Below are 25677 nucleotides of genomic sequence, written 5' to 3'. Positions count from 1 at the left end.
TTACAGTTAATCTACACAAGTCACTGACATGGAAAGTTTCACTATTTTATTAAAAGAATGATGCAAAACTTTAAAGTTAAAAACTTTATCTTGTTTAGACAAAGTCTAATATCCACATTGATTTTCTCTGATGGACAAAGAGTAATTTCTGTAATTACACAGTAATTCAGCATGTTTCAATGAGGCTTATTAAGTTAAAAATACATCACAAAATAAACATTAAACATATTTTTCATTGTGTATTAAATTTTTTTATTGGTCCAGTTTTCTAGTATTGTGTTTTTATTAAATGGATGTAGAAAATTACAATAAACAGAAATAAAAATTAAAACAAACACATTAATAGTGCAATAGCAGAAATTCTCATTTTGATAAAACAAATGTTTTAACATCTTTTATTTAGTGTACATCTGTAAACATAAAGAAAAACTTCATCTTAAATGTGTTTCTGTGACAGCTTCACAAACATTTAATGGAAAATTATTTCTTAGATATTAACTGCTGCAGTAACTATTGTGTAAGAAATAAATGGCCGTAGATCACACTTTGAATTCATGAAATAATAATAAAAACCATTTTATTTGTAGTAGATTAAATGTGTGATCAGTTCAATCATTAACCAGTTAAAGAAAAAGGCTGAAGCTCGACATGAATCAGTTCCAATGAGGGTGAAGTCCTTTATTAAAACACCAGGTCAACTTACATAACATCAAATGAAATCTATTGACAGACCAGCAGAACTGAGAATGGATCGGATCGGTTCACCCTGTGGTGAAGCATGGTGTTGGCAGCATTATGCTGAGGGGATTCATTTCTGGAAGAAAACCTGGTTGGCCACGTTCAGCCCATGAAAGTTGCTGTGTTAAATGTTTTAGGTGTATCCAAAAACATTTGGATACAACTTTCAATAATGCAGGAAACAAGAAAAAATTTAAAATAAATTTAAAAATGACAAACTTTAGGTGCAGGAAATGAAAATCAGAATAAATAAAAGAACAAAATTCTAAATTAATGAACCGGTTGAATTCTAACTCATCAGCAAGAATCGCTTCTTAAAACTTATTTTTATTTGTTAGCATTTAATTGAGGGCTGATACTGTAACCTTTCTGTTCTGATCTTTTATTTTTGGTTTACTCATTACTCTTATTTTATTTATTTTTTCTCTCTTATTCTATTGTGTTATTGTTTTTGTTTTGTGCAGCACTTTGGTGCAGTTTTAATAAATAAATAAATCTGACACCGACATTTAAGTGAGAACAACAAAAAAATCAAAACAATGAACTATATTGCTTCCATTTCACAATTATGAGGCATTTTATGCTACAATCTGTGCAAAGAGATGCAATGTGAAAAAAGTTTAAAATGTATGAAAACTTAGGCTAAACAATCGTGACACAAAAATCCAGAATGAACAACAAGAACCACAAAAAAACATGTGAAACTTTCTATATGTCCAAAATGTCTGTTATTTCTGCTGATCGTGCATAATGCCAGAGATACAAGATGCCCACAATCCGTCTCCGTCTCCTCTTCTTCCTTTTTTCTCCCAGCGATCTGATGCTTTACAGACGGCTGTCCCTTGAAAAGAGAAGAAAATAAGTCATTATTTTGTGCATTTCATTCCTGCCTAGTCATCCTGTGGGCCAAATGAATTTCACAACAACCAACAAGTATGCATTCCTTCCCTCCCTCTTTACAATGTTATAGTGAACAATATGTTATATAAAAGCTCCCTGTTATCTGACAAAGATAATAATTGGTTTAGAATTGTAATTGATGTATATCAGGTTAATAAAGATAAATCAAACTTAAGTAAATATGATAGAAAATTATTTTTATTTTGTTGCAGGTATCAAATAAGTCATGTGATCAACCACAATGAAACTTCCTTTGTCTCACAACAAGCAGATTATAAAAGCAGTTTCCTGAAATGTGAAAAAGTTTCTTACTCTGCAAGTACAGATACAAATCTTACACGTCACTTTATACTTATAAACTAGAGAGGCTGCTGTTGGCTTTATGCCATTATTTCAAAAGGTAAATTGATCTAAGTATGTGACCTCTTATGACTTTGAGCTGCAGAAATTGTCAACTGAAATGTCCATTTAAAAACAACTGAAAAAACGACTTTATTAATTTTTACATAAAGAAAACAAATATTTAAAGTGGTTTTTAAACAGTTTGCTTGTCTTGGTTTCTTTTGTTTAAAGTGCGTCTGCCATAGTAACACGCTCTGTTACATGAAGGGAGATGGATGCAGGAGAAATTGAAGCTCTTGGGGGGTTTTGTAACCGCCACTGCTCATTTTCCTATCAGCAAGTTGATGCATATCTCAGCGCATTAGAGACGGAGAGCAGCAGTTAATACAAGTGAATGTTTGTAGCTGCACAGCTTCCAGTTTTCTCTCCTCATGAGTTTATACTTTCAGAACCAGATGGAGATGATTCTGGAGCACATTAATCACCGAGGAGTTTATAAAACTTATTCATGGTGTTTAATAAGAATAAAACAAGTCTGTCTGAGACTGATACATCAGCAATTTAAAACAGGAAACCACCTGGAGTGAAATCTCCTGATGAGACGCTGATGTGACCTCCTCCAAACCTTTAATACACGTCACTAAATGTTTCACTGCCTGGGCAGGAATAGTTTTTCACTAAAGAGGAAATTAATGACACAAATCACATTTAAAGAGCCAGAATGGCGGCTCAAAAAGTTGGAGAAAAAATGAGAAAAACATTTAATGGAATCAAATACATTTCCAAAAATCATAAGTTTGATTTCTTTTTATAAATGTAATCCATATTTCAGTCATTATTGTGAAATATATGTTAAAATGTATTATTGAAGATGGAGAAAAGAAGATAGAAGAAGCCTTTAATTAGATAAATCGATATTTTCCACATTTCCATTCCCAACTTTCTGATTGGCTGCCAGTCAAACGCATCAAGCTGCTTTTAACCTGAAGCTGGAAATAAAAAAATTTGAGAAGAAAAAGACCAGAGATGGAGATGATACTGCTGTAGAAAACCAGAACTGATGAGATTAAATAAACTTTATTGTAAAATGTTCAACATCAGATTAAGAAATTCACAACATACTTGGGTGGATTTTCTACCACATTGCAAACTAAAATCTGAAAGCATGTGGCAGCACTTATGCTAAATGAATGTGTGATTATTGAAGAGTGAGGAAAATGTAACGTTTCTTTATGTATTTTGTAGCATCGTCTGAGGATTGAATATCTCAGTCATCCAGCCTCTGCATTAACAAAACTAATCTTTCATGATGTATAACTCTTTCTTTCACCAGAAAGCCAAATATTCCACCATTTGTTTGAGTTGTATAAATATGTTTTTGGTGAATGTTTAATAATAAATAAAACTAAATGAAATGTCAGAAGAAGCTGATCTGCTGATTTATGCCTTAAAATAAAATCCGAATCACGTGAAAGATAAAACAGTTGTTAAAATGTGCAGTTGATGCATTTTACATTTATAAAAAATATGCATCTAAAACGGACAAAGTTACTCTTGTTCATCTCCTCCCAGACAGAAAGCAGTGCATGTGTGAACACTGCAGGAAAGGTTGCAAAACTTGTGTGAAAAGACAAGACCTGGTGGCAGTAAGTAACAGCTCCACCTGTAACAACCACAAGAGAAAACAGTTAAAGGAGACGACAAATTTAATGGGTGTTGTTGGTAAAGTATTTGAGGACAAAAATGCAAATGAAGGCAGAACAGTTTGGTGCTTTCCAACTCACAAACTTTTTTTCACAATTTGTTCTAGCTGTAATAAAGCTTCTCTAAATTATTTTAGAGTGCAGCAGAGTTTTGTGTTCAGCGCCATGGAAGAAAAGCACATGCAACGTTATTTCCCTTTCAGCCTCAAAGATGCACAATAAAGCCATTAACCAACAGGGTAAATTAACTTGGGTTGGTATTTCCCCAGGTTTTTCACTCGCGACACTGAAACTGTATCACCCGTTACTATTGAGGTAAAAGTTCTGATATTTGGAAACTGTTGTGAGAACTAAACTATGTCCTATCAGCTTTCTTACTTTTCTGAAGCGTGCTTTTTGAAAATTAGAGTGAAATCTGTTTTATTCAAGCGACAGGTTTAAGTTAGACATCAACAAACGAACAAAAACAACAAACCAACAAAAACAACAAACCAACAAAAACAACAAACAGCGATACATGAAAATCGTTGTCAGGGTCAAAAATAAGGTCATCTAAATGAGGACGAAAAACCATAAACAATCAGAGGGACAATGTGCTGTTTATGGCACATTATCTGTTTTATCAGCAATACCAGTCAGAGTGTTTGTGTTTCCGAGTGTTTTTGATGCATTACTCTGTTTACAAAGCTTACAAAATGCTGGATTGGACTTTTTCCAGAATTCTGGAAAAAGTCCAATCCAGAAAAGGTTTGAACCTTTTCAAAGTTTGAAATGAAAAGAAAAGTGTCTGACATTTTTTATTTCCTGCTAAGTATTTGTGGCCCTAAGCATGGAGCAAGTTACAACAAGTAAAAAAATAAAAAATTGACATCCTTTAGTGCCTTTTGTCTTCTACAATCAAACCATGAAAATACATTCTGTGGTCCTCAATAATGAGGAATTACACATAATAAACGACTTTATGTTAAATAACGGCAGTTCCTCTGTATGTTTGTTTCTGTCCTTCCAGTTTGGAAGCTTCTTTTTGCTGCATGTGATGCATGTCTATTTATCAGCTGTCAGCATCTTTAGAAACGTTTCTGAGCTTGTTTAACTTGGCACGACGGCCTGGCAGAGGAAACCTGAGGAGCAGAACAAGATCCCAACGAGTTTTCAGATGTTTTCTTATGCTCTCTAATTTGACTCGGAAACAAAACGATGCTCTCAGAAACATTTTTATGCCTCTAGAAAAGTATTTGTCATAAACTAAATGTGAATTGTTTGTTTTTTTAAAGTCTAGGTTCTGCAGCATAAGAGACAATAGGAAGAAGAAATGTTCTTGTATTTACATTAAAGCATTTGATAGAGTTTATAAAACCCAACGTCCAGCTGGGTGAGGAAATGTCAGACAACACCTGGCCTTCCCTCCATTCCTTGATCACAACCTCAGTCCTTCACAATAAGTTTAAACTGGAGAACTCATTTTGCTTCCTGACAAACAGCTTCATATCAAACAAATGAAGCCACTCCCTGCTGCCGCTTTCAGTCGGGTCGCATCCGATCCAGGGGCGACAGGAAGAGGGGCAGGGGTAAAAAAAACAGGTAAAAACAGGTAAAAACAGGGGTAAAAACAGGTAAAAACGGGTAAAAACAGGTAAAAACAGGTAAAAACAGGGGTAAAAACAGGTAAAAACAGGTAAAAACAGGTAAAAACAGGTAAAAACAGGTAAAAACAGGTAAAAACAGGTAAAAACAGGGGTAAAAAGCTTCTGACTTGGACGTTATAAATTACAGCCTTGTGATAACTGTTCAGTAGTTTTAAAGCTACAACTATATACTTTATGATTACAAAGAGCTTTAAAAATGTGACAGCATTAAATTCTGAGCTACTTTATTACCTTTCTTTGTTCACTTCACATTTTTGGTTTGATTGAATTAAACATTTACAGAATGTCAGGGAATCGTCTGAACCTGCAGCAAGCGACGGCATCAGAGCGTCTCAAACTCAAAAACCGTTTAACCTGAAGTAAAGAACGGCGCTTTTATTTATCTATATGAAATCTATATGAAGCAACTTATTTCTACATTTTACAGAATAACTACATTAGATTTTCCAATTTTCAATGTATATTTTGACTAAGATACATAGATTTGTTGTGTAAACTGTATAGCTATGAATTAGCTTAATATTAATTAAAACAAGAACACATTAATGGAAAGCGTGGAATACATACTTTGAAAAAAAAATGAAGCAAAATATACCAAAAAAAATTTATCTGTTTGTTTTTACCTTAAATTAGATTAAATAATTAAATAATAATTTAAAAGTCGGGTTTTGTTTCCTGTAGGGCAAACGAGTGCAAAGGTGACAACATTTATTTTTCCAGACCATTTGTTTCAGAAACGTGAATAAAGTAGTTTGTGTCTTCAGCAGGTCACAAACTTTCCTGCTCTTCTTAAAGACGTTCAGAGTAAAAATTAAATGGAGGCAAATGTGAGGAAATTCTATGCAAATTAAAAAGGCAAATTTTGTTGTCATGGTAGACCTTGGCCTACATTGCAGAGGAATAGTTTGTACCAGTGGAGCCCAAAGTGGGTTCTGGAGGGCCGATCGCATCCTGCATGTTTTAGTTCTGTGCCGGTTTAACACACCTGGATCAAATAACGGATCATTAGAGGGTCTGGGAGGAACATTGACAAGCTGAGAAAGTTGTTATCACCAGCAGGGAGAGAACTGCCCCTGGTCTATACTGGATCTCACCCAACATAAAGTTTCTTTATTAAATTATACAGATTAAAATACAAGTTTGATTTAAAAAATAACTTTACACTTAAAAATACACAACAAAAAGTTTATGCTGTCTATTGAAAAAAATGCATTGCAATAGAAAAACTTTATTTTGTCAAGAGTTATTTGATTAAAAGTTATTTTAGTTGTGACTGATTACAAAGCCTGATTTTAATTACATTTTTAATCAAAATCATGTCACTATACTTGAGAAACCTGCCAGGTTTTTAGACTTTCAGTGAAACAAAAAGATTTTATTGGGCTTCCTGAAAGTCATGTCAATAATTCAAATATTTCACGTTTACTGATGTTTTCTTTTGTTCAACAGATACACTGTAAAATGTGAATGAAGTTAGATTGACATGGTTTTGTTGTTATATCAATTTACAATTGCTTTTATTTATTTTTTTAACATTTATACTAATAGATCTGAAATAAAGGATCAATTTCCTTAATCCCTAAACTCAAGTTTTAAACTCTAATTTGTAATAATGGAGGATGTTTGGCTTTTATTAACCTTCTGGTTTTATCTCAGGTCTAAAATCCCAATTCAGTCTCATTAAATGAAATTAACTTTGAACAATTTTGATTTGCAAGATTACACTGTACATGTTGGATTAATTAACAACAACCATGCCCAAAAAAAATCTTTTTATTGAAACAGAAATAATGAATTAAGACTTTTTCCCAGCCACTCGGTAGAAAACTAAATCTCTCAGGTTGATGTTTGATTTAAACCCATGCAGGAAAAAAAACATGTAGGTAATTATTTATTACAGATCAAACCGCTATCGATCGTTCATCAATATCACTGCAGAGTTTCATAATCAGTGCAGCCCTAAAACAGTCACAATCTCATTCACTGACAAAAACAAATTGATAACAACAAAGTTATGCTTTAAAAATACATTTTACATGTGACTCATCAGGTCGTATGTGGGGTTGCATTGAGCATTTTTACAAAATGCAATAGAAATTACAAGAAATATTGTAATTTATTTTGCTTGCAACAAATATATCTACTGATATATTTACATTTTGACTTATTATTTTTAATCCATAATGTCCCATAACTATGATTAGTTTATGGAAATTTTTCCTCACAGCAATAAATAGCATTAATTTAAATTAATTTTTTTATTTAGTTTGTTTTATATCCTTGCTTGGAAACTTAATTGTTCATTTGAAATTCTGTGGTGATTATTTTCTATATCAGATTTTGACGATATTTTGAGCATCTAATAGTTTTGTATTTATTCAGCACTTTGAATATTTAATATTTCAGGAATAATCTTCTAGAACTCTAAACAGAAAGTTTTTATTTATGCTAAATATTAAGAAATAATTACAAGTTTAGCAAGAAAATGGAACAAAATCCACAAAATCATCACTTGTCAATTATCAGACAGTTTATTAATTATATTTCATTAAGTTTCAAGTGAATCTTCGGTGATCCAAGCAGTTATTTTGACTTTCTATATCTCTTGTAAAAATGTTTTTTAAAATTTTGCCACAAATAAATAGATTACATGCCTATAAACATTTTTTAAATAAATGTTTAGCTTGTTTCTTATGCTGCTGAATGAGAATGTCCTGATCTGGAACAGACTGCTTAAACAATTTCTGCTTTACTCCGTTTCAGAATAAAACTCCATCCATCTGCGTTTTAGGTTGCAGTTAACAGAGCATAAAACTGACACATTTAATCTGGTTTAACTTTCATGCTCATAAAGAAACACAATCTTTAGTCTGCTCACTAAAATCTACTTTACAGATTATTTCTGTAGAATTAAAATCCAGTCATGCATGATTATCGCTCTAGTAAAAGACTGAATAGTAAAGTAAGTCAACACAAACATGGGTGTAGACGACGGTAGCCTGAACCACAAGTACATCAAGAGTCCGTTTGGATTAAATGATAAAAGTTCAGGTGAGCCAGAGGGGAAAAAAAACAAAGGAAGAAGAATGATGGGCAGAGTTTCAGGTTTGAAATGTCAGTTTGTGATTTAAAGTATCTTCACCTGTCATAATTACTACTTAGCACATACCAAACTTTCAGACTCACGAAAGATATGTATGGGTGGTGCATCGGCTCCGTGGCAACACCGGCGGTAATGAGTGATGTTTTACCGAAGGAGTAATTAAAACGTCAATGCCAAGGAATTCAATACGTCTTCAATATGTTCACAGTTCAGTTCATTCTGAACGGAGCCATCGACTGTTTCACCGCTGAGCTGCAGAGGAAATTTAAAACTCAAACGTTTTGATCTCAGGGCAAAACCAGTCAAACACTGCACACTGTTGATTTAAATGATTACTACTCTATATGTGCTTTTTTTTAAAGAGAAGCACCAAAACGTTAAGGGAAATAATACACAACTTTTAATAATAAAAATCTGAAAAGTGTGGCATACATTTATATTTAGTCTGCCAAGCCGGTTCTTTGTAGAACCACCTTTTGGAGCTTGTGATTTGGGGAATGACTTGTAGCATCTAGAGTCACATTTACACGTTGTTATTTACAAAAAGCCAAAGTTCAGTCAGTTTGGAGAGTTTCATCAGTTTTATTTTTAACTTCTACATATTCTCAGTCTGATCTGGACTGTTAGATATTCAAGCACATCTGAACTTTAATGTTCCTGCTGGAAGGTGAACCTGTATATTTTTATGTCCAACATGTTTTCTACGGTATTGAACATCATCTATGAATATTTTTCCCAATGTGAATGTTGAATCCACTCACCTTTTTCAGCCAGGATACAGAGAGAATTCCTCGTTTGTCGTTTACCCAACACTTATTACACCAATCATTCAAAGACTTTCTTTGTTAAACACTTCTATAAATGTCAGATTGATAGTGTGATCAAGTTTTCCAACAGATCTCTGCAGCTCCTCCAAAGTCACAAATCGCCTCTTCACAGCATTAACCCGTCCTCATCCTGCCTGACAGATTCAGTCAACTGTTCATTCTTGTTGAGCCATACTTCTAGATTCAGAAGACGACTGAACCCTAACTCCACTTTCACCCACAGCTTCACCTCTGACCTGTCTGGTTCTGTTTGGGTCTTTATGTTCCTGTTTGGTCAGCAATTAAAAGACTTCAATTGCTGCAATATCAATAAAGATCTTTATTGAATATCACAAACGGTATAAGTCGTGTGACATACCAATTCTAACAAATTCATTTGCAAACAACAATGAATTACTCCGTATGCTTTCAATATGGTTTTATTGTCGTTTAAGAAATGCATTTCTCATTTTATACCAGAAAAAAGCTTCTTGGTTTGATGAGAAACATTTTAAAGCTTAATCTGGGTGTGAATAAAAACCTTTATGTCACTTTGAGAGACCAACATTCGTAGGTCTTACTGCAGACATAAAACTCCACTTTTATGAAGCAGATATGGGTCAGAAAACGGGAAAACCAGCCTTCAAGAGCTGCAAGCAAATGTTTTAACACCTCTAACCACACTGACTATGCAGCTGAAATCTGCTTTGCTTCACCTGCACAATATTGAGAGTTGTGTACAGGAACAGTGAAAATGTTTAAATTATTCTTATTGGGCTACTTTTCCTTATGAAACAATATTCCAGAGAAGATGGCTGCAAGGGGAAGACTCTCTGTGACAACATGTAGTTATTTTGACAACGGATGATGGAGCTAAAAACTGTTTATTTTTTAAAAACCCAGGTAGGGAAGTCCCAGTTAAACCAGCTTTCAATGAATCTGGTTAGTTTCGTTTGGGAGACGATGAACCTTCTGCCAGAAACTCTACAAGTTCTGACTCAACCGATTATGACTGGAGGGTCCAAACAATCCACTGAAAACACATCAACTGTCAGTCACATTATATCCAAGTTTCATAGTGACTCATTTAAACACATGCATGGATTCCTGCAGCAATTACAATCACATCCTGAAAGTCCCAGCAGTTACGCCTGAGTCATTCCTGGGACAAAAATAGTTCAGGATCATTTTAAACTAATATATAAAAGTTAAATGGCAAAAATTAAACTTTTTGGATGCATTTATTTTTTCCTCTCTAAGCATGAGTGACTGTTGCAAACAGTAATCTGGAGGAACCGCAGCCTCACGTTCGCTGAAGTTTTATGTCTGTCAGCTGGTTTGGCAGAAGTTGTAACTTTCATTACAAGAGAGCTGGAAACAATAGCAGGAAGCAGAACAGAGCAACTGGCCAACTGGAGGCCTTATCTCTGTACCTCAGAAAATGAACGCAACCTCCACTTTAAAAAAAGGCTTTTTAAGGAGTTGTTGACAATGATTAATATCAGTTTACTAGTAAGGGACAAAGCTGTTCCAGTTTGTCACGGTCAGCTTCTGCAAACACAACTCTGTAAACTCAGAAGTTGCTTGGGAGACTTTTTGTGCCAATGCAAACCAAGCAGCAGCTGCTGCAGCAGGAGGCCTGTTGTCATGTCTCAAATAAGAAACACTTACAACTGCCAAGTAGGACGAATGACTTCCACTCCCGTCCCACGTGGCAAAGCACTTCCTGACCCTCACACCACTGATCTCACATCATTTATGCAATCCAGAGTCGTTTCGCTCCTGTTACTCACTGGACCCTTGCAGCAAAAGAAACAAACAAAAAATGTTACTCCACAAGTAACATTCAGAGTTCAGTGTCTGCTGTAACCTGTGCAGCTTACAGATTTAGACCAATTTGTACAAAATGTCCACAATCAAGGGAACTTTTTAACTGAATCTTCCCATGTAGACTCATCTTTGATAAAAACTTTGTCAGACTTGTTCTCCAGACACTGGACATCCTTTTTATCAGCATGAGTGCCTCCCTGCATAAACAAGATATTTAGTCTTCTTTTAGGAGGAGACCAAATTTTATCAACACCATCGTTGCCTTGATGCCAATAAAAGACTAAATATTTACTGAATCTCTTTGCAGTGAAAGAGTAAATTGTATATAATCAAATTTAGTCCAGTTTTTAGCTAAAACCTGTAATTTACACTTCAATGTCTTTCACTTTTCAACCACATTTACATGAGGTGAAGGAGAGAGGGTTTAGTGTGTGGCCTAACTTTAGGTTTGTTTAAAAGAAAGAAAAGCAACTTGGTAAAAATCTTATTTATAGTCGGGCAAAAAGAAAAAGTTCAGAAGTCTGGATATATTTATTTTTAGAAGTGTGTGAACGCATTCATTAATTTCTATATCATCAGGGATTTCAAAGTGTAAGTACAGGCTCCTCAGATGTCGCAAGAATAAGAAACTAGTTACACACACACACACACACACACACACACGCACACACACGCACACGCACGCACACACACACACACACACACACACACACACACACACACACACAAACAAATTGAACCAGTTGGTGGGAAAGTTTTCCCCACCGGCCTTTAGCATCCTGTGAATCCTCCGTTTTAATTTCTGAATTTCTTTAAGCTTAAAAGATCTAATAAACAGTTAATGTGAAAAACTCATCACAGTGACAAAAAGGATCTGTGAGGTCACATTTTCTCTGTTTTTATGTGCCTTGCAGGTAATGTGGCTCATAGCATTTTTCTTGTTGTGGTTAAAACTTAAATTTGAAAAAGGTGCAGAAACATTTCAATGCAGGAAGTTTCTTAGAAACGTTGCTTGCTGTGTAACGTTCGGGGGAAACGAGGACAGCGACAGTTTCATCCAAATAAGAGGCGAAGACCGTCTGTGTGGTTTTCCACACTTTGTATATATGTGTGCCTAAGCTGCAGCACAACCCATCAAATTAACAAGATATATATACATATATAAAAAAAGAAAAGGAAACAAAAAACCCACTCAAAGCAGATATTCTCCCATGAGTGATTTCTTTTAAGTCCATCAATTATAAAGTATCCAACAAAAAACTGAGTGCAACATGCAAAAGCTTCAAGCAGAGGATCTCAGACGGAGACGCAACAACTTCCAACTTTATTCGACATTTGAAGTTGCACAAAGGGCAACTTGTGCAACTTTTGCTGTGAGATAGATAACTTTAGTTAACTTTGTGTTATTAGCAGGTGTTCTGCAGGCTACGCTGATGAAAACACTTAGATTTGATGATGATCATTTTTATTTCAGAATAACATACATAATAATAATAATAATAAAGACTTTTATGTTTCTAAGTGTAAATATATCTTACTACCAAATTTACATACTAAATACTCAACTTATTTGATGACTGAGTCTGAAAAGGAGTATGATGAAGTTTAACTTATATAATCATACCCATTCATTCATTCATAACATAAATAGTCTTCCTGTTTCCAGCATCCTTTCCAAAAAATAAAACAATAACTATATTATCTATATCTTAACTATATATATTTCCTGAACCAGATAAAAGTAATACATACACCCATATATATATATATATATACACACACAAACACATGCATCTAGCTGCATATTTACATAAATAGTATTTATCCATTTACACTCCCACATATATAAACCTGCACCCAGTTGCCTAAGTCATCCACAGTGATGCTGTAATTTCCAGCCAAATTCATCCCCTGTTCATCCTTATACTTTTGAATAGTAACCATTTTGAGACTTTTCTTAAAATACCTCATGTTTGGGCTTTACTTCAGTTTATTCCAGATCTTCTCTCCAATTCGTTTGTATGTTATGTTTAGTTATGCTGTATAGACCCGGCCTTTTAAATGCCTCCACACACAATGTGCAGCGTCTTAGATCAGGATTGCAGGTTCTGGACCTGAACTCAGGGGAAAGAGCTTTTCTCTGCCCCATCATAAAGCTGAACCGGGTCCAGTTCCATCGGAGGACGGATGGTGTATTTGAAGACATCTACATCTTTTATATTGACAATAAATAGTTTACTGCAGTCAGTGAATTAGGTATGCTGTTTTTAATACTTTGTGTTCAGTTACACGTTTTATAATGAGATAAATAGAATTAAAAAACAACACAAGGTCTATTATTTACATTTAACATATAAGTGCAATGCTGTTAAAAAAAATAAAGACTCAAAATGACTTGAAATTCCAAGTGTCAGACTTGGGACTTGACTTGACTGTTACTCCTCTCGAGTTTAATCAGGGCTTAACGCAGTTCTTGGTCTCAACAGCCTTTTATTGTGGAAACGTTTTAAAATGCCATCAGAACTAAAAACAAAAAGGTAACAAACCCAAACCAGTTCACAATAAATGGAGTATTTACAGAAATAAACAAACCCTTCCTCATTGGCCGCATCGACTCCAGAGGAATAAAGATTCATGTCCAACGATCAGCTTCTTCAGCTTGAACGCTGCATGTGGCTCCAAGTGTGCCGGTCAATGTTTCCCTGGGAAACACATGGTCCGCGGAACTAAATAAAAGTTCCCCCCCACATTAACTGAACCTAATGAGTATCAACACAAATTTACTAAAAACTACCACACATTTAAACTTAATATTTTATATTAAATAAAGTTTAACTACTGCCACCTTAAACTAAACAACAAAAAACAATAAACCAGATGCAGTTCCTTTGACAACAGCTACATTGACTTTTGCCTGTTTTGACTTTAGACTCGACTTGGAAATTGAAGATAAAGACTTGAGACTTATGAAACACTGACTTAGTTCCACATTTGGCTAACAGTCTGCACAATGTTTCAGGATTTTCATCCAAAGGTTCCTTGCAGCAGTGTGACTGCTTCATGTTTCACAGGCTGTCACCCAGAAGTTTTTACAGAGCACTTTAACACTAAAGCAACATTAAGTTGAAGTAATGTGAAATCCAAAGTGTTTACATGAAATGCCTCTGGAGTCGGGAACTCCAGCCGTCACAACCACTTCCACAATCTGGAGCATTTTGCCCTTTACAGTCTCTGGTTTCTATGGAACTGCACTGACCGCGGCACATGCAACGTCTTCATAAACAAAATCACCACAGTAAAGTTTGGTTTTCAATGCAAAGGCTGAACACAGACGCAGAAATATTTAAGACTGGATTACAAGAAAAGGTGTGTCTCTTTAACGAATTGAAAGGAATTTATTCTGCATACACTAAAGAATTTGACGGGTTGCCAAAGCCTACAGTGATGAAAACAAACAACCACACAAGGTTAAAAAGAACTAATGGAAAAACAACTCAGTGCTCAGAAATCACATTTACAAAATGCCCTTCCAATGTATGACAAACCCCGCTTGATTGTTCACACTAGAGACCAGAGAGCAATGGTAATGTTTTTGAGTTCAGGGCTTGTTGAAGTCTTAAATGTTGGTGAGGTTGTGTGAAGTAGACATATTTGGTGTGTGAGTGCATATCACAGACAGAGGGAGAGCAGAAGACATTAGTAGGAATCTGCTGACTTCCAGGAAACAGCAGAGTGGACTGGAGGAGTTCAAATCAAAACGAGACGATGTGATGTTACAGTGGACCACATCCTGCATCCCCTCTGTGTTTCCTCCAAACCAAATCTAGCTTATGGATAAAAATGAAGTTTCTCTCGTATCCTGTTACATCTTTAAACACTACATTTATGCTTTGTTTTCTATATGTCTCATCAAAATCCAGGCAAAAATAGTTCCAGATACCAAATAAAACATTTGCATGATTCACCCTGCAGGCTACAGCCACACCTGTGAAACCATTCACACAGTTTTCTAGACAGTTATATTTCTTCAACAATATTTCTTTTATTAAATGGATGCAACTGTATGACTTTCCTTTGAGTGCGAAACTTTATTTTAGCACATCAAGCAAGAACAAGCCTACACATTGTGTGCAATAAGTTTGTTTTTTAATTATAGCAGGATTGTGTTTCATCAGCAACACTCCCACCTGAACATATCTTAACCCATCTGACAACATAAGCCACACAATCTTAAATCCTGCTGCTGCTTGTTCTGAGGCTGGAAGCTCAGAGTCTATAGGATTGTTTTTCTGTTGTGCTGCTGCAGTAGAAATAACTCAGTGCCACTTCTTTTTAAAAACAAACTCTTCTTTAAAGTTTTCCATTTGTTTTTAGAAATGAAAATGATTTAAATCTGGTTCATGTTCCTCTCTAATGAATTGAGCCCATTAATTCAAAACAATCAGTAGTTTTTGGTTTTTTGCCAAGATGCATTTGTGAACAAACCAAAGAATAAACTTATAGCATCATCAGATTGCAACTATGAAGATTATTCTTTGAAACACTTTTAGAAAAAAAACTTTCAAACATCTAAGATTTAAATGTTACATTAAATATTTTAATCTAGATCTATAGCCCAAGAATTTATCCAGGCAGCCCTGAAGGTCTGGGAGCCCAAGTCACTGCTTAGTTCACTTATGTCTTGGGCCGGCTATTTCTTTGGGTCCCCGACATGTGAAGTAATAATTTGCTGTTTGTACGAGTGTTTTAAACCTGGAAGCATCTGATTGTGTTGCAGAGAAATAATGAGATGTGAAATGAATGGGAGGAAAGAAAAGTAAAAAAAAAAAAAGATTGAGCCCATTTTTTACTTCTGAGGTTCAACATTTCAACATTTCATGAACATTTTCAACACCAAATATCAAAATGTTCATTAAACAAAAGGAGGCCGTGTCTCTGTAGAGCCGCCTTGGACTCAGGAGGTTGTAGGTTTGATTTCCTTCTTCCTCATGCTTTGCATATAAAGAAAAAGGAACCAAACAAATAAGAAAGTTCATTTAATACAGCCATCTGAACTTTGCTGTTTTGTTTCCGGGATTATAAATCCAGCATCCTAAATCTTCCCATAACACTCCTCCAGTTGGAACTTTTTCTGTCAGTTTGTCTTGAAATCCTTTATTTGGTTTGAAAAACCATCAGAAGGTTAGAGTTATGATTTGTGTTTTCTGATTTGAAGGTTATTGCAAAAAAAAAAAAAGTCTTTTAAAAAAGCTGATGAGTTTATCTCTGCAGGTCGGTCTAATTAGATCCACTGGAGACCAGTAGGATATTTTTGAGTGTGATTTTGCAGCTGTATTTTTCTCTTGCCAGTTAAGATGCGTGATCCTGCATTATGTTTTGAGCTGATACCATCAGGTAGCTGTGATTCCCATGCCATTGTTTTCTTGACAAACATGGACAACCTGTTTGAGTGAATATATTCACTTGTGCATGTAGATGAGGGTTAATGCAGTGCATGCTGGAGGTTATAGAAAGGTATGGGAGAGGAAAGAGCAGATAAGGCAATAAATTAGATTTCATTACAGATTTCATTGCTGTAACGAAATGATTCTGAATGTCTTCAGAGAACCAAGATGAAAATCAGTAAACAGGCTTTGCTGTCTTCTGATTTGATTTTTACTTTACCAACCGTTGGGATTTTAACTAATCATCGTTTTATTATTTCTGTTGTGCAGGACCAGAAACCAGTGTCTCCAGTGCGCGGCCTCCAGTACGGAGACGCCACCGCAGTTTGAGCCACTTGTCCTTCCTAACAGACTCGTCATGGATGCAGGCTCATGGGATCCTCCCGGTCAGAGCCATAATGCACTCCCGCGGCATGTCGGCGACGTCCATCTGTCCCCGACGTCCATCTGTGGCGCGCTGGAGTCGGTGAAGCACCTGCTGTGGGAGTGCGGCGCTGCTGTGGACCTGTGGGTGAAGGTCGGCTCCTTATAATTCCCACACTTGCCAGCAAAGGAGATCCTCGATGCTCAGCTAGTGCTGTACAGGGTGAGCCACCAAAAAACGGCGTAAAAGGATTTTGCGGAGATGTGGCTCACCCTAGCCTCCATCAAAGACGCCATATGGACCTCTAGAAACTTGCTGGTTAGCAGGTGCAGACAGATGCCTCCTGTGCCTGTGATCTGACTGGTGGCAGCGAGAAGAAAAACATCCGGAGCTGCAGGTGGCGCGCCAAAGACGCAGCCACAAAGAAGAATGGTCTGCGCCTCATTGGACGAAGGAGCCGATGCTCCACGGATGGAGGATCCAGCCGCGGCGGCCTGGCTCTCCGGCTGAGGCAGGAGGGAAGGAGCTGCAGGGCCGCGATCCCCTCTGGGCACCAGAACTGTTTGGAGAACCGGACGGCTCCAGACTTTGTAAGGAGTCACCCTGGTCCTGCTCAACTTTTAAACATACAGAGATTTTGTTTTTTAATATTCTTGTTCTTATCTTCTTTTAGTTTAAGTTAATTGAAGAGTTGTATTTATTAAAAGTGAAAAACATTTCTATACAACTGTACAATGCCATGTTTTAAAAATGTCCGTAGTAACAATAAAACATTTCAAAAGAAGAAAAAAGTTAGTATTTATTTAAATGTTTTCAAACAATATATTTAGAATTTCACTCTTTTTGTGGTATTTATTTCATCAGGTTGTTTAGTATTATGGGTGCACACATTTAGTAAACACCTTTTGTTTATTTGAATCATTAATTACTTTGTTTTGCTGAGTTTGACGGACTGGCTGTTGAAGAACCTGCCTCTCTCTACTAACAGCACAACTGCTGAAACAGTTTTGGTGTTGGGTTGTTTTGTTTTTACAGTTGTGTTGTAGTCAAAATGTTTCGGTTTGAATTAATTATTTATGTTTATGCATTGTTAGTCTTTGTTTTTTCTCCCACCCCTCCTGGTTTGTGTATAAATCTCCCCTCATTGTGTGAAGTCAGTTTTGGTTTGTTATCCTGAGTTAGATATGCTTTAGTTGATTTCTTTTGGGTCCATTTTGCTATATTTTTGTTAAGATTTTTTTGAAAAAAAAAAAAATTATATATATATATATATATACACACACACACACACACCTTTGTACTTGTGCCTTGCTGGTCGGACCGTAACGTGTGTCTTTCTCCTGTCACATGTTGTTTTGCCTCTGAGCAGTAACTTAAGCCCAGGTCTTTGCATCGGTGTAAAAATATGTGTGAGTCAACATGGTTCAAGTGCAAAGTGCTTTGACCGCTATGCAAGTTCAGTCCATTAAACAAAGAAATGAAATGTGTTATGTTTTTGTCTTGTTCATGTGTAAACAAGTAAGAAAGATCATTTAGAGGAGAGATCTGAACTTTGCCGTTTTGTTTCTAGGATTATAAAACCGGCGTGCATAAAGCAGGGCGGATCTGCGTGGGTCAGAGAATACCTATAGACAAAATGTAGGTCAGACCAGCTATTATCTAACCAGGCAACTTCAGGTACAAGTGATCCAAAAACATAAATAAAAACATGTATTTCTCTTACAAATGGCGCATTGACAATAACAGTGTAGTATTGTCATAAATCAAACAGATGATTATGAATGTCTTCTTTCTAGGATTTCCCAGAAGAGCATGTCAGTTTTAACATGTTTCAAACGTTCTTTCAGAGCAACTCCCAGGTGATTTTTATCGTCTAGCTTTATGTAACAATAGCTTGGAGCTGTGTGGGCATGCCGTTGTCAACAATGCAGCGTGTCATCAGTATCACCCGAGGTATAATTTCAATGTTGTGTGGACCAGGTAAAAACTCATTTCCAGAGAACTTCTCTGAATGGAGCCGTCACATTCACAGGAATGTGAGGCTTTATTTTCGTTGCCATGTAATGTAGCAAACAGACTACACAAAGAAAAACAAGTTAGAGTCGATATGGCTGTTATAAAGACAACTGACCTGGATTCCTGAATCTGTTTAAAATAGTAGGTGTAAATTAGCACATGGTTAATTCATAGTCTATGTGGTTATCTAACGACCTTGATAAGGACTGCAAATGTCACACAAAATGCTTCCAGTTTCTCTCCTTCCCTGAGACTGTATCACTCTCCCCTTACAGCGGACCTGGTCTCTGTCCTCCAACACAGGAAACATCAACTCCCACTCCATACTCTGCCCCCAAATACTTCTTTTCAACTGTTAATGTTCAAAGTATGTCATGTAGCGCAGCCAGGCTTTGCAACTCTATTTACAGGAAGTACAGTGGCTTCATAATTTGTCTCTTTGTATCCAAAAATAACTTTTTTTATAGGCTGTGATGGGTCAAAATAAAGCAGTTTATAAATGTTAGGTGGATGCACAGATTTAAAATGATGTTTTGACCAGTCAGTTGTAGTTGTGGCTGTATGTTTAGTGTCTTTACCCGGCTGGAAAACAACTTCCACTCCAGTCTAAAATCTACCAGAGGCTCCTTAAGACGCCCCCAAGTTGCCTCTTTCTTTGGCATCATCCATCTTCCATCTAATTCTGACTAATTTCTGCAAATTAAAAGCTTTTTCACAGCATGATGCTACCAACACCATGTATTATAGGTGGTATTAAAATGAGTATTTCTGTAGGTAAAGAAGGAACTTTTTGTTTTTATCTAACCAAACTTATTTCCATGTTGTTGTGTCCCTTATTTGAATTGTGATAACCTTTAAGCAAGATTTATTTAGATCTTCTTTCAAACAATATAACGTTCTTCCTGCCACTTTAGTAGATTACTGGAATGCACTCCTGATAACCATCCTATCAAAACCTGAGCTGTAAATACTTTAAGTCTGGCTGTCTATGAAAAGATTACATTGATAATAGAAATTCAGTTTTAAAAGGCAGAAACTGTAACGTATGCGTGAGAGCCTTTTTATGAGCCGAAATGCTCCATTTACACGAAATCACCCTTCATTGAGAGCGTGTTTGCTCTGATACTGCCATCTGCAGAGGGTGTGGCCACAGGTGAGGTGGATTGAGGTCATAGCAACAGCAGCAGGAAGTAAACACAGAGCTGGAGGCTATGCGGGCCGCCAACCACAAAGATCTAAACACAGAGTCAGTAATCTGAAATTAAAGCAAAAGGCACTTTTAAACTCCAGTTGGAACAACTGGAATTTATTCAAATTATTAGTCACTAATGCATGCAAATTTAAAAATATATCAGTCAAAGTCTGCGTTCTACCAAGAGTGTTCCTTATTAGATTTCATGTGATCAACAAAAATTCAACATAAGCAGCTGACAGATGTTCCCCTTATGTGTTAACACTGAAAGATGCTGCAGTCACATGATGCTTCACCCAAACTTAAACTGACAGAGCAGCTCATCTGTTACACACACACCATATTTTACTATAAAGACATGTAAACATCTCTCTCAAAAATAAAACCAATATGAAAAAAGAAATGGCTGAATGTGAAAAGCCTCCCTGTCTGTACAACCTGCCATGCTCCAAACTGAAGCCTCGATTTCCTTTAAATCACGTGACTTGAAAGAATCAACTGATGCAGCATTATTGTGTAGCCAAAAGGTGGTGCTGTTGCTGCCAGGTGCGTGCTGAGCCATTTATGGGAAATACCTTTGGAGTTGGGAAATACATCACTTTCACAGAGCAGGAAGTTTTTTTTTTAAGTACCTGCTGTCTATGAAACTACAAAGACAAAAACCAGTTTAGCTTAAATTGCACACGCACATTCGATTCCTCCAAAATGTTGGACTTCTGTCATGAAGTCCTTTACTTTGCACAGGACTCCAAAATAAAACTTTTACACTACAAGGTTAAAACACAGAAAGTTGCCAAATTATGAAGATTTAAGAGTCTTGGACAACTAGACCTGATTTGCTGGATTATGCATACCCTTCCACCTATACTTTAGTTTATTTAACAGGATGAGAGAACAACGTACAATCCAAATCCATTGATGAGATTGGGACATTTTCTTATTGGTAGCCACATAAAATGGTCATTTTGTTTCAGATAATACATACTTTGCACGTTCTTGTTGCTGCAAAGCTTAGAAGTTATAGTTAACATAAATATGAACCAGAAACCGGTGATCTTTGTAGTTCATCTAATCCAGACTAACTGGATAATGTCCACTTCTAACAGCTGGAAATTTCTTCTTGAAGGGTTTGAAGTGCACTTGAGGCGTGCCTCAGAGAAAATGTGTAATGAATACTACTCAACCACACACACTCTACAAACTTAAATTAGCTGCAAAGCATTTTTAACAAAAGCAGTTTTTGGTTTATGTAATTTAGGTAGAATGACATTGCTGGGTTTTTTTCTGTTGTTTTTCTTTCCCCAGATCTGTTGTTTACCCTCCCCCTCAACATCTCCAGAAGTCATCGTCTCTCTGATGACTGATAAAGGAAGTATTCAGCTGCAAAGCAGATTCAGAGAAAGCCAGACGCAGACATACCGCGGCTTCATGCATTCACTCACTGAAACATAAACACTACATTCATGGCCTTTGGAAGATACGGGCTTGAAGTCTTTATTTTTGTTCATGAAAGTCTCCAAAGTTTTAGTTTGAGCAGGTGGTGATACAAGGCTTGATATCTTTGGTGTTAAAATTTCTACAGAGCAGTTCTATAAAAATCAGGTCAGGCTTGTTGGGCCTGAAGTAGTCACAGACTCCAGCTTCGGTCCACTTCCTGGTTCATTAGCATGCCTCTTACTTGTTCTGCAGGCTCCTTGTCATGTCAAAGATTAATTTTTTTTGGTGGTTAATTTTTATATTTCAAAACCATAAAATGGTAAGAAACCAACAAAACGGTCTGCTATCAACTCTATAAAGTATATAACTGTATTATTCTCACGACATGAGTGTAAGACAACGGGTGGTGATTTATAGTAATTTGGTGCCATCTAGTGGTCAATTTTAGTTGGCTAGTTAAGAAGTGAAGTGTCAGCAAGCAAAGCAAAGCAAATGCTGCAAAAAAACAAAATTTAAACTTATATTTTTAACCTTATATTTAGCTGGTGCAAAATGTTACCAGCATACTTTTATTTTTTTTTCATTTGTTAGTATTGAAGACATGACCAGTGTTTCACAATATCTTCCAGTAAAGTAATGACTTTCAACTCTGCTGAAGTGATATAGAATTATTAACCTTTTCCTGTCACTTTATGACTTTATTGCTGCTGCTGGTAAACCTGGATTACGACACATCTGGTAAACTGTAAATTTTGCCTCAGGAATCTGTGAAATCTTATCTCACCAGAGATAAAGCTGTTTATGGTATCAGTTACCGGTTGCCAACTTGCTATATTTTGAAATGTATTATGGTTTCTAGGATGTGAATTTAATGTTACGTAATTTATTTTGTTTATTTTTATAAATAAATAAATTTTAAAAATCACATTAATTTCCAAAAATGTAACAGAAAGCTTTATGTCTAAGTGATTAGATATTATTGTCAGTGTTTAAATGCATTTTAGTGCAATCAGTCTATTATGGTCTTCAGTAACAATAGTTCCTCATACAAATAATAAAGTATATATGTATTTTCTATAAGAAAATATTTACTTTATTTAATTACTACCTATACTACATTGTCTATAAACTTGACATTAACTTTTTTCTTATTTGGTAGTCTGCAGAGCAACATTGTTTTATTTAATATTTTACTTCAAAGTTAGTTTATATTCAACATACACATTGGATTAAATTGGCAACAAGCTCAAATAAAAGTTAAACATGCACTTAAACATTTATCCATTTAGTCTTAAAACTCTGCACCAGTATATTCAGTTTTTCTAAATAGCAATAGCTTGAAATAACTTTTGCATCAAAATTCAATAAACTATGTTCAATACAAGTTTAAAGGTACAGGGGATTTCTTCAGTTCACCACTGCACCACTGGGATTGTAGATTTAGAATCAGATTCCAACATCCATTTAAATTATATTGTTTGCATCAATCAGAGTAGAAGTGCAAAACAAATGAAAGTCCTTCACATTAACAGTTTCATTCAAGCACACAAGACCAAAAAGCTCAAGGAGACCAGTGGTGATCCTGATGACTTAAAAGCAGATTGAAATTCGTATAATAATATTAAACATTTTTAATCACATTCATTTTTTTAGTCCTAAACCAGAAATATGTTTAATAAGATCTTAATGGAGAGCACTGTATAGTACAAAGTGTCAACATGATGCAGCTGCAGGAACCGACAGTCATACAGGGGAAGACGAGGCAGCGGACATAATTCTGATGAAATTGAAAGATCACAATGGTTACTTTAAACAGAAATTGTGCAGGAAACCTCCATACTGTCCCTTTGAAGGACTGCACAGGTGGATTATTGACCACCCAAAATCACAAAGAACTCCAAAGTGAGGTACAGGGGATTTCTTCAGATCTGTGAAGAGTTTGCTCAGAAACTGCAGCAGGCAGGTGTGAGGGTTTCTGGACTCAGTGAGGCCGGGACTTCTGGGCATGTCAAGAAGGGGATGGGCATGCAGTAAGGTTATTTTCTCACACCAAGCTTATTGCAGGCTGCTTAGGACAGCTGGAAAGAGCAGAATTCAATGCTATGACTAATGTCATGATGACAGCATAACATCCTGAAGCTTTTCATGAGTCGGGTTGAGTCCAGGGCAGTGGGATCACTTACAGCGCATATAAACTGAGATCAAAAATAATCCAAAAGCAGCGATCCAAGAGCACCGTCGTAATAAACAGTTTTATTAGGAAAGGTGACAGCCACTCAGGGTTCAGCCAGAAAACTCCCCTGATCGTAATCATTTTAGCAGTTTGTTAGAGCTTGATCTATTCTGAAAAGGTTTCAAAGTCTTTGAAGTGTCAAATTTCAGTAAACCACCGACACACCCAAAGTAAAAACAACAAAAATGAAAAAAATTTTGTGAAATAGATGCAATACAAGATCTCCTACTGGTTTATCAGGTTTGGATTGTGCAACTTTACTGGGACAAAGTTGAGAAGAAAATCAAAACACATGTTCATATTGTAATATTATTGAAATTATGAATATTTGTCAATAATTCATGGTGTTTTATTCCAGCTTCAACCCAAGCTGTTGAATATGACTATTTATTGCTTATGCTTCAAACCAGCTCAATTTAAAAGGAAAAAAATAAACCACTAAATTCACTCAGAAATTCACGTCACCAACGAAGTAGTTTTGTCGCCATCAAGTGGTCATTTCTGATACAGCATTATGCTTATAAAAGCTTTTTCTTATATGAACTAAAAAGTATTTTGAAATTAACAAAATGAGTAATATTTATGTATTTTAAGTTTCTTACATATTAAACTAATGTTATTATTTTTTTTATTATCAGTCATCAGAGCGATTTCGCAAAATGCAACCAGAGAACTAAACGATAGAAATTAGGACGGGTAAAAACACCGAACAGCAATGCACGTACATCATTAAACCCAAACTATAATTATGTGTAATAAAAAGAAGATGGCTTTATATATTATAAAATATCATCAAGGATTATTTAAAAAAGCATCAGGACAGCTGAGGAAAAACACATGATAGCATCATCATCATCATCATCGTCATCATCGTCGTCGTCGTCTAGAGTAGCTGTAGCCACACAAATTCTATTAAAAACATAAAACTTACCTTAAATCCATCTCATTCTTCGGCTTTAGTGAATTAAAATCCATTGAAGCCACAGAGCCTCGGTGAAACGAACAAAGATTCAGACCGTTGAAGAATCCAGTCGGTTTCACTTTTACTTTGGCCCTAATTTCCTCTGCAGTTGCTTTAAATTTCCAGCAGCTGCGTCGTGTCGATCAGCCCGGTAGATCCAAGCTAATTATAATCCAACACAACGAAATGCCAACATCTTCAACTTAGTAGTGATAATTTTAAAAATAAAAATAAAATAACATCCAAGAAGAGAGTATTTAAAAAGATCTTTCCTCCGCCGATGTTGTGCATCGTGTTGGAGCTGAAGTGAAAGTGAAATGACGGCGGTCTTTCCACGGTAACAGGTGACGCCTTCACGGCTTCCACTGAAATACCCTGACAAATGTCACACAAAGAAAATGTCTGCAAGGTTCTCCACAGCTGAACATTGTCCCCTCTTTACAGAAAAAAGCTAAACTAAACAAAAAACACCTAAAATGTGGGACATTTCTCATCTAAAGTGGAAATATTAGACTTTTTAAATCAGTGGGGCAAAGGACAAAATATACTAATTTATTATAACGTCCTATAACTTCAGCTTTTGGATTAAGGACCAAAAGTTCAGTTAAATTCAAAACTGTCCAAAAGACTTTCTCCATATTTTCCGTGTTTTTTATTTATAAAAAAAAAATTTGAATAAATGTCCAATGAGTCTCGTTTGTCAGATTAAAAATACCTTTTGAAAATGATCTCTATGCAGGTAATTAATATACTTTTCAATTAAACCCACATTTTATTGGTCTGATGCAATATTCAAATTTTGAATGTTGTGTTTTTATTAGCAGTCAGCAGAAATAAAGCTGTTAAAAAATCAATCTTTGTCTAAATATTCTATATGATGTGTTTCCCTTGATTAGTGAAATAAATGGACTTTTCAGTAACACTCTAAATGACTGAATTGATCTGAACATGGCTTGTTTCAA

General features: G+C 35.8%; 1 long non-coding RNA gene across 1 annotated transcript; it reads right to left on the bottom strand.

Annotated features, from left to right (window-relative positions):
- Positions 1-1442: 1442 nt before the first annotated feature.
- LOC122844673 lies at positions 1443-25059 on the bottom strand. Its single transcript, XR_006372910.1, has 2 exons — positions 24686-25059; positions 1443-1579 (listed from the first exon to the last, which is right to left on the bottom strand). It is a non-coding gene; the product is annotated as an uncharacterized LOC122844673 (long non-coding RNA).
- Between the last annotated feature and the right edge of the window lie 618 nt (positions 25060-25677).

The sequence above is a fragment of the Gambusia affinis genome, linkage group LG15 (genome assembly GCF_019740435.1).
Source record: "Gambusia affinis linkage group LG15, SWU_Gaff_1.0, whole genome shotgun sequence".
Classification (NCBI taxonomy): Eukaryota; Metazoa; Chordata; class Actinopteri; order Cyprinodontiformes; family Poeciliidae; genus Gambusia; species Gambusia affinis.
The sequence above is the reverse complement of the archived record's forward strand: the minus strand, read 5'-3'. Positions and strand labels throughout refer to the sequence as shown.